At 38.6% G+C, this 13,786-nt stretch overlaps 1 protein-coding gene across 2 annotated transcripts in view; it reads right to left on the bottom strand.

Moving 5' to 3' along the window:
* Positions 1-13,786, bottom strand: part of LOC139724795 (moesin-like) — a 45,479-nt gene that overhangs the window by 21,667 nt on the left and 10,026 nt on the right. The window lies entirely within an intron of this gene.

Genomic DNA, 13,786 nt, shown 5'->3' with positions numbered 1-13,786 from the left:
TGTATCTTCACAATATGTTGTTATGCTTTAAAATTGCAGTGTTATTTTTCTCACTTTCATACATGACAGCACTTCGGCTGGGGGAAAGTCACAGACTGGATGGCATTGAAGCACAGGTAAGTGCGTAGACTTTCTGGTGCAATACGATCCGGACAAATAGCCAACAAGCGTTCCACCACTCATTCCCCAGCACAACAATGATCTTTCTAGGGGACATTTGAGCACTGCAATACGATCTCCCGTGTGCGTTTGGAAACAGCACATGCAAGATGATAAGGAGGGGTCCACCCATACACAATTCAAGTGCAATTCTACATCGTGTACTTCCTGGTATCCATATAACACTGTTTCATCTTTCTTTGCCTCAACGTACATGTATCACAAGAATTCATTCTATGAGTTCCCTTCGTGTCCCTTGCCCTTCCCAAAACAGAAATATAACACACAAGACTGCATTTATCTTTCTCTATTGATAATACTGTAAAACCAGAAATTTTCGCGTGTATGAAACTTTCATGAATTTCATGATGAGCCAAGATTCACGAAAGTAAAAGGCACGCAATAGGTTTTGTCTACACAATGCAACAAATGCCAGTGGCAATTTGCAAAGGTTTCACGCCGTGAAAAAGGCCATTAGCTCCAATTCATGAAAGCTTTATGCCACGAATGTGTCTGGTTTGCAGCATTCTATTCCTATTCCCCCACCAAAAACAAACTTTAAGAGAATACAATGTATGTAATAAAATTAGGTACTACGCGATCACCCTCATTCCACATCTTATACTCAAGTTCTGGTCACTTTACTGCAAACAGTTAAATAGTTAACTCTTTATGTGCCATACTGCGTAAACCCCTTGTGTGCTACATTATTCTGAGACAGTAACGTAGTCATGCTTTGGGAAAACATTCTGTTTTTCAAATCTATGTAACTTTTACAGATTTTTGTTACCCTGGATATGTAATGAGTACAGTTGTAGAGAAAATTCCAAGCTTTTCGCTGATGTAAATTGTACAACAAATCTATGATTATTTTTCTTTCAAATGACCAGTAGCTATATTGAATATTGTAGAGGCATGACTTTTGCACACAAAATAGTGACAGAAAATTAAGAATTTACTCTCAAAGCCAGTAAGGAACACTGCTTGATAGTCAGTCACCACACAAAATGCAAGTTACATGTGACAGGAATGGAATCGCGAGAAACGCTTTCATTGTACCGTGGAATTTGGCAACTCATCGATCGGTTTGGGCGGGTTTGTGCGTTTAAGCAGAATATGCGAACTTAGCATGCTGTAGACCTGGCACATTACGCATTAAACGGCAAACTAGACTGAGTATCAGTATGCATTCAACAGCCAAAAATGTGGTATATAAATCTCTGGAACAATTCTCGCTTGCATGACAGAACACTATCTATGGAATTCTTATGATGATTATTGGTGTGGGCTACACGCCAAGGCAAGACTGAACCTGCATGCATGAGAAAGGTAAATCATTTTGACTTTGCAGGGTGCAAAGTCCGCCCCCCTAGTACCCTCCTCCTCCCACACTGTGCCTGTACTGAACTAAACAAACACAGCACTTTGCCCTAACTGGCATTATTGCATGCCGACAATATTGGTAAGATATGCCGAGGCTTCTTTATATGGTCCGCTCATTGTTGTTATTGTTCTACCATAATGTGGGAGACAAGAGCAGTCCGATCACAATGAAGTGGAAATCAATCTGCTACAAGGTTGAGTTGTGGCCGGGCTGCCCTCCAGTGGGCTGCCCTCCAGTGGGCGGACAAACGTAAATTTGACAACCATGCCATCACACAACGATGAGCAAGTAAACTACCCTTTTCTCTCTCTCTATTTTTTCTCTCTTTTCCTGAAACAGTTTGGAATTACATGTACATCTGCACAGATGTCTATATATAGTCACATTTAAACTAATGTGGGAATAAAAAATAGATTGTTCTAAAGCGACTGAAATCCTTCAGGCACACAAACAGTCCGCTTACAGTGTACACCTCCATCAAATATGATTTAAAAAGAAGTAGGCCTAATTTCTTGAGTACATATTCCCAATATTGGGAGAAATGCAACACTACATGTATGTAATACTGCAGAGCATACAACTGTACATGCAGCTGGTATATTGCACTGAACTCATAGTATTAAAGTAGGTTTATGTCACTTTCACACTGTTCCAGCTTCCTAAAATATGAACATTTGACTTGGCTATGTACTGTAAAACGAGGAATGTTCACGTGCATTTTAATTTCGTAAATTTCGCGAGCGCCAAGATTCGCGAAATTAAAATGCACGCAAAAATTCTCGTCTACACTATATGCATTGAATGCCTGTGGCATTTCGCGAAAATTTCATGCCGCAAAAAAAGCCGTCGGCTCCAATTCGCGAAAAAATCACGCCGCGAATATATCATGTTTTACAGTATTCTGTCAAAACTGGTAGGTTGTAATCTCCTTTTTTCCAGGCTTGCTCCAAGCAGGGAAAATCTAGGTACCTACGTACTTCACTTCCTTTGTGCAAGGCACAGACATCATAATAAGCTCGGGTCCAAAGTCTTGGGCGGACTAACGGATATCTCTAGCAACAACAACAAAATGAAAACTCTGCTGTAATTTTCTCTCCTTCCAATACGCAATAGGAAAGATAGTAGAGTTGTCTTGAATGTTGAAGTGTAAAGCAATAAATGCAGCCAGTGAAACCTGAGAGTGAAACAGGCAAATATAAAACTGTAGCATAACATGTGACAATTAAAATATTGTTAAATGATATGGCAATACCATAGCAATAAAATATCATATCAATTTCAATGTCAGTCATTAAGTTATGACATCCTACCACGACTTCAATTTGAATGTACTGTACCCAAGGACAATGCATTTGATGGTAACTTCACACGGTCATAACATTTATGTAATGCACTGTGACTGCAGTAGGCCTACTCACCAAAGGAATTGCATTTGCTTGTATTTCATTTTTTTTTTTTAATACAGGAAGACATTCTCTCCAAATGTTACATTGTGCTCAAATATTTGTTCTCTTCTTTTAGACCAGAGGGTTTTCTCATGGACCAACAATTAATTACACATCACATAAAAATATAATTTAAATAAGTAGAAACATGCTTTAAAAACCCCAGTATGTTTTTAGATTTTCACTTTATTGCATTCTAACTAATGACCGTACCCACACAATCTTTACTTATCACTAAAATATCAGTATTAGAATCATTCCGCATTTGCTTTGATATCCATTCTTATATTAATACTCCGGAGTCAACCTACAGCCCACAACCGATGAATCCTCGTCAAGCAAGAGAAAAGCGTCTTCTCTCATAATCTTACATATGGATGTCTTTACTGCCGAAGCCATTTGGCGTTGGCGAAGGGAGACCTAACGCAAGCAATATGAACGTGCCCTCTCATCAGCCAAAGAATTTCACCTTGTGGGCAGTCCGCATCAATGGCTGCCATTATCCGTTAGAGATATGGTTCCCATCACACTAGTATATAATGTACATCCTGTGTGATTACAAGAGTGCACATGGCTACTGTAGTTGATCCCTAGCATCCCCCCCCCCCCCACCAATATGGTTTAAAAAGAGACCTACATTGTACATCTTATCTCATTCCAGAATGCCCTGGAATACCAAGTTGACATCTCACTATTAAAGGGATTGTATAGTTTTGGTTGAGACTTAACTTCAGGTTTTTATCATTTTTTGGTGAGATAGAGAGAAACCGCTTATGAAATATGAAAGAGCATGTAATTCCATGAGGATTTCAATGTTTATTTGATGAAAATTGGTTTTGAAATGGCTGAGATATCCAAAACAGAATGATCATAATAAAGTGTGGGACCCACCGTTTATTACGATCTTTTTGTTTTTGGATGTTTCAGCTATTCCCAACCCGATTTTCATCAAATAAACTTTGAATTCCTCTTAAAATGGTATGCTCTGTACTAACTACTTTTTCATAAGTGTTTTCTTGGTACCTCACAAAAAAATTAAAGCCCATATCTTATCTCCACCAATACTGTACCATCCCTTTAAACATAGGTTTCAAAAGAACTGGACCAATAAGGAACTCAACAATTCCATGATTTCTTTTTACAGAGGATCACAATCAAAACCTGGATGCTTTCCAACTTGTTTTCCGACTTATATGCTTCCCTCTAAAATTGCCAATATTTGCCACAAACATTTTCCACGTAAATGACGTAATATACACCGTAGTCTACATTTGTAAATACCTAAGACAACTTTCGCAACAAACCTGCCGCCTTTAAACTATGGCAACTGAAAGTGACAAATTTCCCAAAGATCTACTCATAGATTTTCACTTTGAATTCTTGAAGCTTTACAGCAATCACTGTAAAAGCAGGGGTAGACATTTTGCTACAAAGTAACTCAACAGCTTCTGAGGCACTTGGAAAATGAAAAAATACTATAAAGATACTCATATCAGTGCTTAATAAAGTGTGAACTACCCAGTCAATGATGTGGTTGAACTTGATAATTACACTGAAATAAAGTTTCATTAAAATAATTATCAAATAGATTCTTATGCACTGTACTTACAAATTGAATCAATCAAACTAGAAATAGGAAGTTGTAGAAATTTAAAATTTTACGTAGTTCACTGTTCTCGACAACATGTGAGACTTTAACATTCCTGAGGCTGAACTTACAGCAGTTTATCCTCAATTCAAGTGAAACATTTTCTGCTTGATTTTACTCAATTAATCTAAGATTTTTTTATCTTTTATAATTTTTGTTTTGAATTTAAATAATAAAATCTAGCATGCATGCACAACACCCCATTTTAGTATGTAGCATGCCACTCATAATTTGTCATACTTATGTAAAACATGTCACATGTACTATGACATAGGCCTACATGTGCATAAAGAAACTCATGAGGGTGAGTGCCTTCCTATTGTGAAGAGAGTTATGGAGGGCAACTACAACCTAACAAACTCATGACTTTCACATTACCATGACTACAGGACATGTTTATCAGTTGGGTAAGTTCATCACATCCAGCAAACCAATGGGTTGAATTCCTCCGAGATTTCTTCCATCCCACACTGCTTTGCAACTTTAGGAAAACCTTCACCTTTTGAGGTCATGATGGATCTTGGATACTGAAAATAGATGCCTCAGAATGTCATCGGCCCCACCACACAAGTACAGGTACGTATCTCTACCAGATGGAACCATGAATCCAATGAAGTCACTATCTACGTTGTATAAAGAATTTGTAGCCACAACATGGCAACAACAACAGCAACAGCATGGCAAGAGTATGACGCTCCTGTTCACATACATCATCACTGTCATTCAGGGCGTGGTATATATACACAAGGTGTCACATAATCCAGGGGCATCTTGAAGGTCAACATACTGACATGGACCCTGCCCCCTGTCTACCCACGCACCCACAAATCACACAGGAGGGGAGAGACTGAAGCCAAAAACAAGTTATCTTCCACAATACAATGTACCCAAGATGTCCATAACATACCAGGTACATTCCAAGGCAAAGAATTCTGAAGCAAGCAGAGCATGCTAACCCAAACTGACTACTAGTACTGTAAAAGTGGAAATTTTCACGGTGTTGAAATTTTCGCGCATTTCGCGCAATTAGAAACTAGCGCGAAAATAAAAGCATGCGAATATTTTTGCTTGCCATATGTTCCTGTAGTTGATGTCTTGATACCGCGGAATTAAAAACACGCAAAACTCTTCTTATCCGGCCGAGCACGAAAAATTAGTCGCGCGAAAAATATCCACTTTTACAGTATATAGCATCCTACTGTTAAACAAAAAATTTTCACGAATTTTGCGCGGAGCCAAGGTTCACAATATAAAGTAAAATGAACCTTAAAAGTTCTTGTTTACACAGATGCACTGAATGCCAGTAGCAATTCACGACTATTTCATACTGCGAAAAAGGCTGTCACCTAAAATTCACAAAGATTTCATTCTGGAAATATATCCGGTTTAACAGTATCCCATACTCATTCCAGTATCCAGCAGATTGTGTACAGTGGACGTGAGTGTGTTGCATCACAACAGTAGACATTTTCATACACTAAAATATGGTCTTCTTGAGAGGTTGAGAGGAATACAAATACTACCATGTCCAGAATTGACATTTTTATTAAATAAAAAAAGAGAAAACAGCCACAAAAACTCACCTGTCACTACGCAAATGTGAAAGGATTATTGTGACAAGCTGCCATTTTTTTTTTTTTTGGCAGAATAATTTTACGATTAGCCACTGACAATCTCAGCACCCGCATATGATATACACAAATAGGTTGCCATGGTAACAACACATTTAAAACAGCCCCCTGCAACTACTTGCAGTGCTGCTTGCTCAGGGACAATAATTACCACATATTGATTCAACTCCTCTGTTCTTCTTTTACTGTTGTTTTTTTAATCATCATACTTTAGTCTCCTTTTATGAACCATGGTACATTGTATCTCAACTTGGAAGATAATTTTTTTTGTTCATTTTTTCTGCTCTTTGGTCTATCTATCAAAAAGTATCGTGGACAGAAATTATGACACAAACTCTGAAGTTTCCTGGTGTCTTTGCTGACACTGGGAAATCATATCTTCTCAGACATACATTGATCATTTCATGTCAGGTGAAATACTGCACAAGAGGAAGTACATTTGCACTTCCAAAGTAGAATGATAGTACACGTGTAAATCCTACAATCTATGTACTGGTAATTGGCTGTAGAAATGACAGCTACGCTACGGGAATGAAAATGTTAAGTTTCACACAAGGTCATGGACTTTAAGAATTAAAGCGAAAGTTTTAAAACTTTTTTCTAAACCTACAGATTAGGGGAAAGATAAAGTCATTTTCTTTTACCAGTAATGTTTGTCTTTCCTGTTTTTGTTGTTGCCGTTGTCTACTTTACAAAGCTGATGTTGACAATTATAAAGGAGGAAATGACATCTTTTTCAGGAGATAATTTTGTGTCCCACAATTCCATTTGCTGACTGTCGTCATCACATATTGTTTTCTGACGAAAGGGGGTGTGCTCGACAGAACTGACTAATGAGATGAGAGGAGATTTTGATGACAACCTGCCATTCTGGCCACACGAGAGGAAAAACAGACCGAATCGATGGGAATAGCAGAGAATGAAGCATGTGTTTCGCCTTGCTTTTCTCATTATCAAAATGGTTGTTGTGGGGAAATGATTGAGGGCTAATATGAAGAGTTTAGGGTCTTATCACTGGAGGTGCATTCACATTTAAATGAAAATATCATGGTATATTACGCGGTGTGAATGGTTATATACTGTACATGGCAAAAGACATTACGAAATACCGTGGTAAATTAGGATGGTAGATCACGTAATTCAAACTTCCCAAAAAAATACCTGTATACAAGTTTCAAGTAATCAATTATGTCACAAAACACCACTGTGTATTGTCTATAACAAAAAAAAAAACAACAATGCAAAACGTACACCCATGGTCTGCAGAAATAGGGTACACATGTAAGTACATAGTATATCTGTACCTACACTTGTAGTATTAAGTTGAACCAGAAACACATTTACTTGCTTTCCTCGAATTCAAACTTGGGGTGCATCGACTAGAATATAAAGGGGGGCACTTGTGTTCCTACTGTGTGTTCATTCATCTTCAATCACACTCCACTTTTATCATCGCCTATGAGTGATTCCCTCCCTCCATGTTTGCATGTCAAACTGCTGCAATACTGTCCCCTCCTTTAGGGGCAAGGGTGATGGGAAGATCAGGTGTTTGCCTTTGCAGTTACACCCACTGTGTACATTGTACAGATCCTCTGCAGGGAAGCCGGCAAAGCCCAGCCAGATCCTTTCCAATCGGGCATGAATGCATGACTTAAACCATTAATGGTTTTTGCAGAGTATCGCATCCACCCCGACCATGCTAACGTTTGCACACATAATCACTCATTAAAATATTAGAGAGACTCCACAGAGTCCTCATGGAAATCATTGTGTATTGATGATGGTGATGATGATGATGATGATGGTGATGATGATGGTGATGATGGTGATGATGATGATGATGATGAAGATGATGATGATGATGATGATGAAGATGATGATGATACACAGCATTTGTATGGGGCCATGCATCTGTTTAAAAAACATTCAATGATGTCTTGCATGCATCTCAACATGCAATGATTATTTCCAAAACAGGGAGACTATCTAAACATTATTTTGGCAGGATGTGAGGAAAGTGAATTCTTTTCAGGGAGATTTGGCGGCTCTGTAAAGCGTTTCCACACAAGATGGGTAACTGTATTATCATCATAACACTTCCGATCTCAAGTCCAAAGAACACTGTTGTTTTTTTTCATAGGGATGATTTAAAATGTGCATACCATTGTGGATATCACATATAAACACGAGATGGAAAAAAAAATATTATTGCAAAAAATTTGATTCATGATCATAATGCTACAAACTATGCCACAAACAAGAACGCTTATCCAGTAGTGCAAAGGTATAAATCACCAACGGTCAATTTGGGCAAATCTAAATGACCTGTACTTAGTTCTCGGGAATGGCTTTGTTAACAATCCTTCAATGTTTGCCAAGAGTTCAGTCTAAACTGCCCAGCCCAAGATAAGTTTGTGTACACAAGCCACCGCCATATAGAAGCAGTAGGTTGAAAGGTTAGTTTGGGGTGATACAGGTATTATCACCAGCGTGACAATAGGCTCACAAAATTTCGAACACCTGATAGGACATATGGAGGGTTTGATGTAAACATATCATTATTAACCATGAAAACCATAGGAATCCAGTGGCCGGAAATACATCAAAAGCCCCAAATTAGTTATGGACTGTGACAGGGAATGATAACAAACAAATGAGGAAAACAAAGTGTGGGTTAATTTGGGGTTACATAAAAGGAAAACACTTTAATTTCGAAAATTTTGAAAAAAAAAACAAGAGACCCGGGGGTCACACGCTCACCTGAGTATCGCAAGTTCACCTTCCATGCATTCTTGCAGACTCTTACCTGAGAACATTGGAAACTTATGGTGGGGGTAGCTTTGAGAATGGGGGCATGGTGTCCATAATTTACATATTCCATCACACTGGTAAAAATACCTGCCAAGTACACTGTACTTTATAGAATGTTGGATTATGCAGCTTGTGAATAAAAGACTTAAAGCCCTATCACTTTTGATTAGAACTAGAGAAAAATATTATTGAATATTCATTAATCTAGGAGGTTTGGACCCCCTAGGGCCCCCAAGGAAAGCATGGTGCCCATTCAAACACTTTGAGATCTGCTACTTGAAAAGTTTGGTGAAAATCCATTGTGTTGTTTTCAGCAAGAAGATGACAATTTAGGCTCGCATTTGGACCCCCCCCCCCCCATCCCATCCCGCTTCCTTGGGTCCCAAGGGGGGTGGGGAGGGAGGGCACCCCTGATTCTCCCATGAACAAACTTGAAACAACAGTCATCAATATACTGACTCATTGTATTAACTTAGCTCAATCACTCCTGGTTCTAGAGAAAATCTGTAAAGATTCCTTACAGGAGAGGGGGGGGGGGGTGGGACCCCTGGGGCCCCAAGGTGGGGCATGGTGCCCATTTGATGGAATTGAGATTCTATCCCCTAGGGATGCTACCTGCCAAGTTTGGTAAAAATGAGTGATAGGGTTTTCAAGAAAAAGATGAACATTTAGACGTTTGGTCCAAATTTAGGCACCCTGGGGGCCACCCAGGTGGGGCATGGTGCCCAGTTGATGGGAATGAGATTCTTTCCCCCTAGGAATGCTACCTGCCAACTTTGGTGAAAATTCATCGTGGCATTTTCAAGAAAAAGATGAAAATGTACAATTTGGGCCCCAATAGGACCCTTCCCCACCCCCTCCCCTGGGTCCCAAGGGGGGCACCCCTGATTCCGCCATGAACAAACTTGAAACTACAGTCATCAATGTACTAATTCATAGTATTAACTTAGCTCTACACTTCTGGTTCTAGAGAAGAAGATTTTTTAAGATTCCTTAATTTTGGGGGGTTTGGGCCCCTCTGGGGGCCCCCCAGGTGGGTTATGGTGCCCACTTGAACAAATTGAGATCCAATCCCCCTAGGGATGCTACCTGCCAAGTTTGGTGAAAATCGGTCAAGGGATTCTCAGGAAGTAGATGAAAATGTAAAAGTTTACACACGCCGGACGACGCACGACGGTCGACAGACGATGCACGACGGACGCCGGACGAAGAGCGATCGCAATAGCTCACTTGAGCCTTCGGCTCAGGTGAGCTAAAAATGGTTATCACTCTGGAATCGAATCATGAAATTATGACACTTTTGAATACATTTAATCACATATAAAATTCCAGCTCAATGAAAGTTCTTCTCATAAACTCAACAATGAGGGTCACCTGAGGATTGGAATACTGATATACAATGTACAAATAAGTAATGCTGTAAACCCGCATGCGGTATCAAGTATCGGGTATCTATCCCTGAACAGGTGAATTAGTGATATCTTGTTACCAGGCTGGAAGAGGGCTCATATTAATGTATTTAAAGATATACATAGGCCAGCACATTGCTAGCTGTGTATCCTGATACATCAAGGATGTACATTATAGCACCTCATTGCTTTCAAGCTCAAATGACTTGTGGCACTTCATATAATTTTTGCTGGTACGTATCCCATACACAATCAAAAGAAGAGAATGATTTGCCATTTGAAGCAGCCATACACTTGTCACTGTTTCATATTTTCAAAGAGATGATCCATCAAGACTAAAACTGCACCGCAGCTTCCAGAATTTAAGATGGGCACTCTTTCCTGTCTCAGGTCTTGTAGCATATGACTTTTTCTTCTTTTTTAAATTTCAGTAGTGTCACCTGCAACTCACCATTTACTTGCTATTGCCTTCCCAGCAAAACAGTTTCTAAATTGTTCCGGCTAATGATATCTTTGAAGCCAGAAAAAAAAAAAGGTTCATATTTTCTCCTCATACATGACCAGTTTTTCTCCTAATCTGAAAAGGAAAATCACATTCTTTTGATTGATGATAGGGCCCCCTGAAATGATTCAAGCGGACAATATACACAGTGCCTTAAAGCATGGAAAACCATGTCTTCCCTTAAAACTCCCACTTTACAACACCAAGAAAAACTGTGTTGGTTTCATTTTTCAAAAGAATAAAGAAATCCAAAGAGTCTCTGAACCAAGGCTAACATCTGTGGGAACACGAGGGGAAAAAACGGGGAAAAAAGGAACGACAGAAAGAGAAAAGAGCACACAAAAGACAGACTGTCGAAGAAACAAAACAGAAACACTGGAGAACGTAAGTAATACCGAGGTTGGATCCCTACTGAGATATCACGAGAGTTTTCTTTCTCATAATTTTCTCTACGTTAGTTTGCGTTGTGCTTTCTCAGTTTTCCCCCCTTGGAGTCTCGGTACTGAGTCAGTGTCCTGCACAGGCAGTGGAGGGGAGAACCAATTTACTTTTGTTCAGTTTGTGGGACTGGGCGATTCCGCGATGGAATGCCACCACCCACTGCTTCACTGCTTCACTGGTTAGAAAACTCATGCTAAATAAGTAGGGCACTTGGCTCATTCATTCTGCTCTTGAACGTTATTCCTATTTCACCGCTGCTTCTGTACACTGTACATGTATGAACCATGCAAGGGTAGGCTACAATTGTACATCATGGCAAAAACTTCATGGTTCAAGTGTGTATTTAGTGTAATATCATACCTGATTGTTTGCAGTTTGCATTTCTTCTTTGACAAGGTAAGTTTATGACAATACACGTACATCTAAATTATGAATCTGAATATTTGGAACTTTATATTCAAGGTGAAAACAGACTTGCAAAGCAGAATAACCCAACAAAATACCTATTTCTGATAAAACTACAGAATATGACTATCAACTTTGTGGGAAAACAATGGTGAATAAAAAATGAATGTAAAAAAAAAATCAAAAGCTTACAAAACTTTTGAAATGTGCCATCACTATCAAAATATCTATGAGCAAATTTATTCTGCTCAAAAACAGTTTGATTCTCATTAATCAACTGTGAAAATGGGAAAACTGAGTATGGTGAATTAATCCAGTCGCCCACAGATTTCCATAATTATTTCTGTTGAAGCATTTAGTGTTCACTTTGTACTGCAATCTCTCGTAGCTTCTGTTCAATCCAATAATACACCCACCCTGGGGCACTAACAGGCACACAACTCAGATTTCTCAAACTAGAAAACACTGTTAAAGAATTTGTATGTACCCTCTTTCAGTTATTTCACATTCTCACGATTCTGAAAAAAAAAATTGTAAATTAAATTTTCACACATCATTACAAAACTCATCACCTCCAACAAATGTCCCATTTGAATATCATTTGGATTTAATATCAAGTTATACTATTGTTTTCACAAATAATATCTAAGGATATTGATACCATTTCAGCTTTCCTCTTGAAAATTAAAATGCACATAAGATACAATCACAATTCCCAATTCTGCTAATCAAATTTTCAAGGGGCTCATTGACTGTATTTGTACAATACTGATTCGCTTTAATTGTAATTTTTTGTGCTTTTGTTGGCATGGACATTAAAATCTTCTGCTAATAAAGAGTCCACTTGAAGGAAATATTTCTGCTCAAAATCAACACTCACTATCACTCCGCTGTGATAAGCTTTTGAGCGACTGCACACTTTGCCCCTTGCTATCAGGGTGGGTATGTTATAAAAGCTGACCTTTGTACTACGGGCTTTTAAATGGTCCCACATATAATACAAACGTACCAGCATAACTCAAATATGCTACACTGTGATCTATGGTATCACATACTCTGGTTATCTCACACGTTTGCCATTATTCAGCAATCTTGCTTGATAATCTTGCACCTTCAATTCAGATGCCATTCCACCAGAAGGATGCTCTGTCATAAAACTTTGCTCTCAAGAAAGGGTGGAAACATCAGCCCTCAGCTGCCCTCCCCAACCCCATCAATTTCAACGCAATGTCAGCTGTTCCAGGCATCTATTAAAATACTGGCATGTACAATAGTTGGAAATGGGTTGGAAACATAATATTTTGTACTTTTCATTGCAATTCTAAACATCAAGTTGGCTTTCAAAAGATTAAAATTTAGCAAACTATTACAATTTTGCTACAAAGAAATACCTATTTTTTTTTTCAAGTTTTTAGCTCCTCAAAATCTTCCATTCTTTAATCAGGGCTCGATATTGGCGGTAGCCTACTGGCCGTGGGACACTAAAACTTGAGGAGTATGGGCACCAAATTTATCTTTTGGTGGTCTGATTGGGCAAGTGAAATTCAAAATGGGTTTTTACTTTTTGCTTTATTTCGGCAGACTATATACCAATATTTTTCTTGGGCCATCAAAATTTCCATTTTGACTCCATTATTGAGGTTAACTTCAACATGCTGTAGAATTTGACATCTACATGTAGCTCATCTCATCAAGCTTTGAATTATTTGTAATCTGCAGGTAATCTGAATACCAGAGAGAATTTACAGCTTAAAAAGAAAGTGAAACAGTATTATAAATGTTAATATCCCACCATAATCTTCATGGTGCAATAAAACCTATATCATAACACTCAATAATCCAAAATGTAAAGGAGTATCAATATACCAAATATTTTGATGCCGCAACAACTGTTACATGAACTACAAAGTACAGTTGTACCAGAGAAGAAAATGGCACCATGTTTGTATTT

The sequence above is a fragment of the Diadema antillarum genome, unplaced genomic scaffold (assembly GCF_040938485.1).
Source record: "Diadema antillarum isolate AM-2024a unplaced genomic scaffold, OU_Dant_1.0 scf00000015, whole genome shotgun sequence".
Taxonomy (NCBI): domain Eukaryota; kingdom Metazoa; phylum Echinodermata; class Echinoidea; order Diadematoida; family Diadematidae; genus Diadema; species Diadema antillarum.
This window is presented reverse-complemented; position numbering and strand designations above follow the sequence as displayed.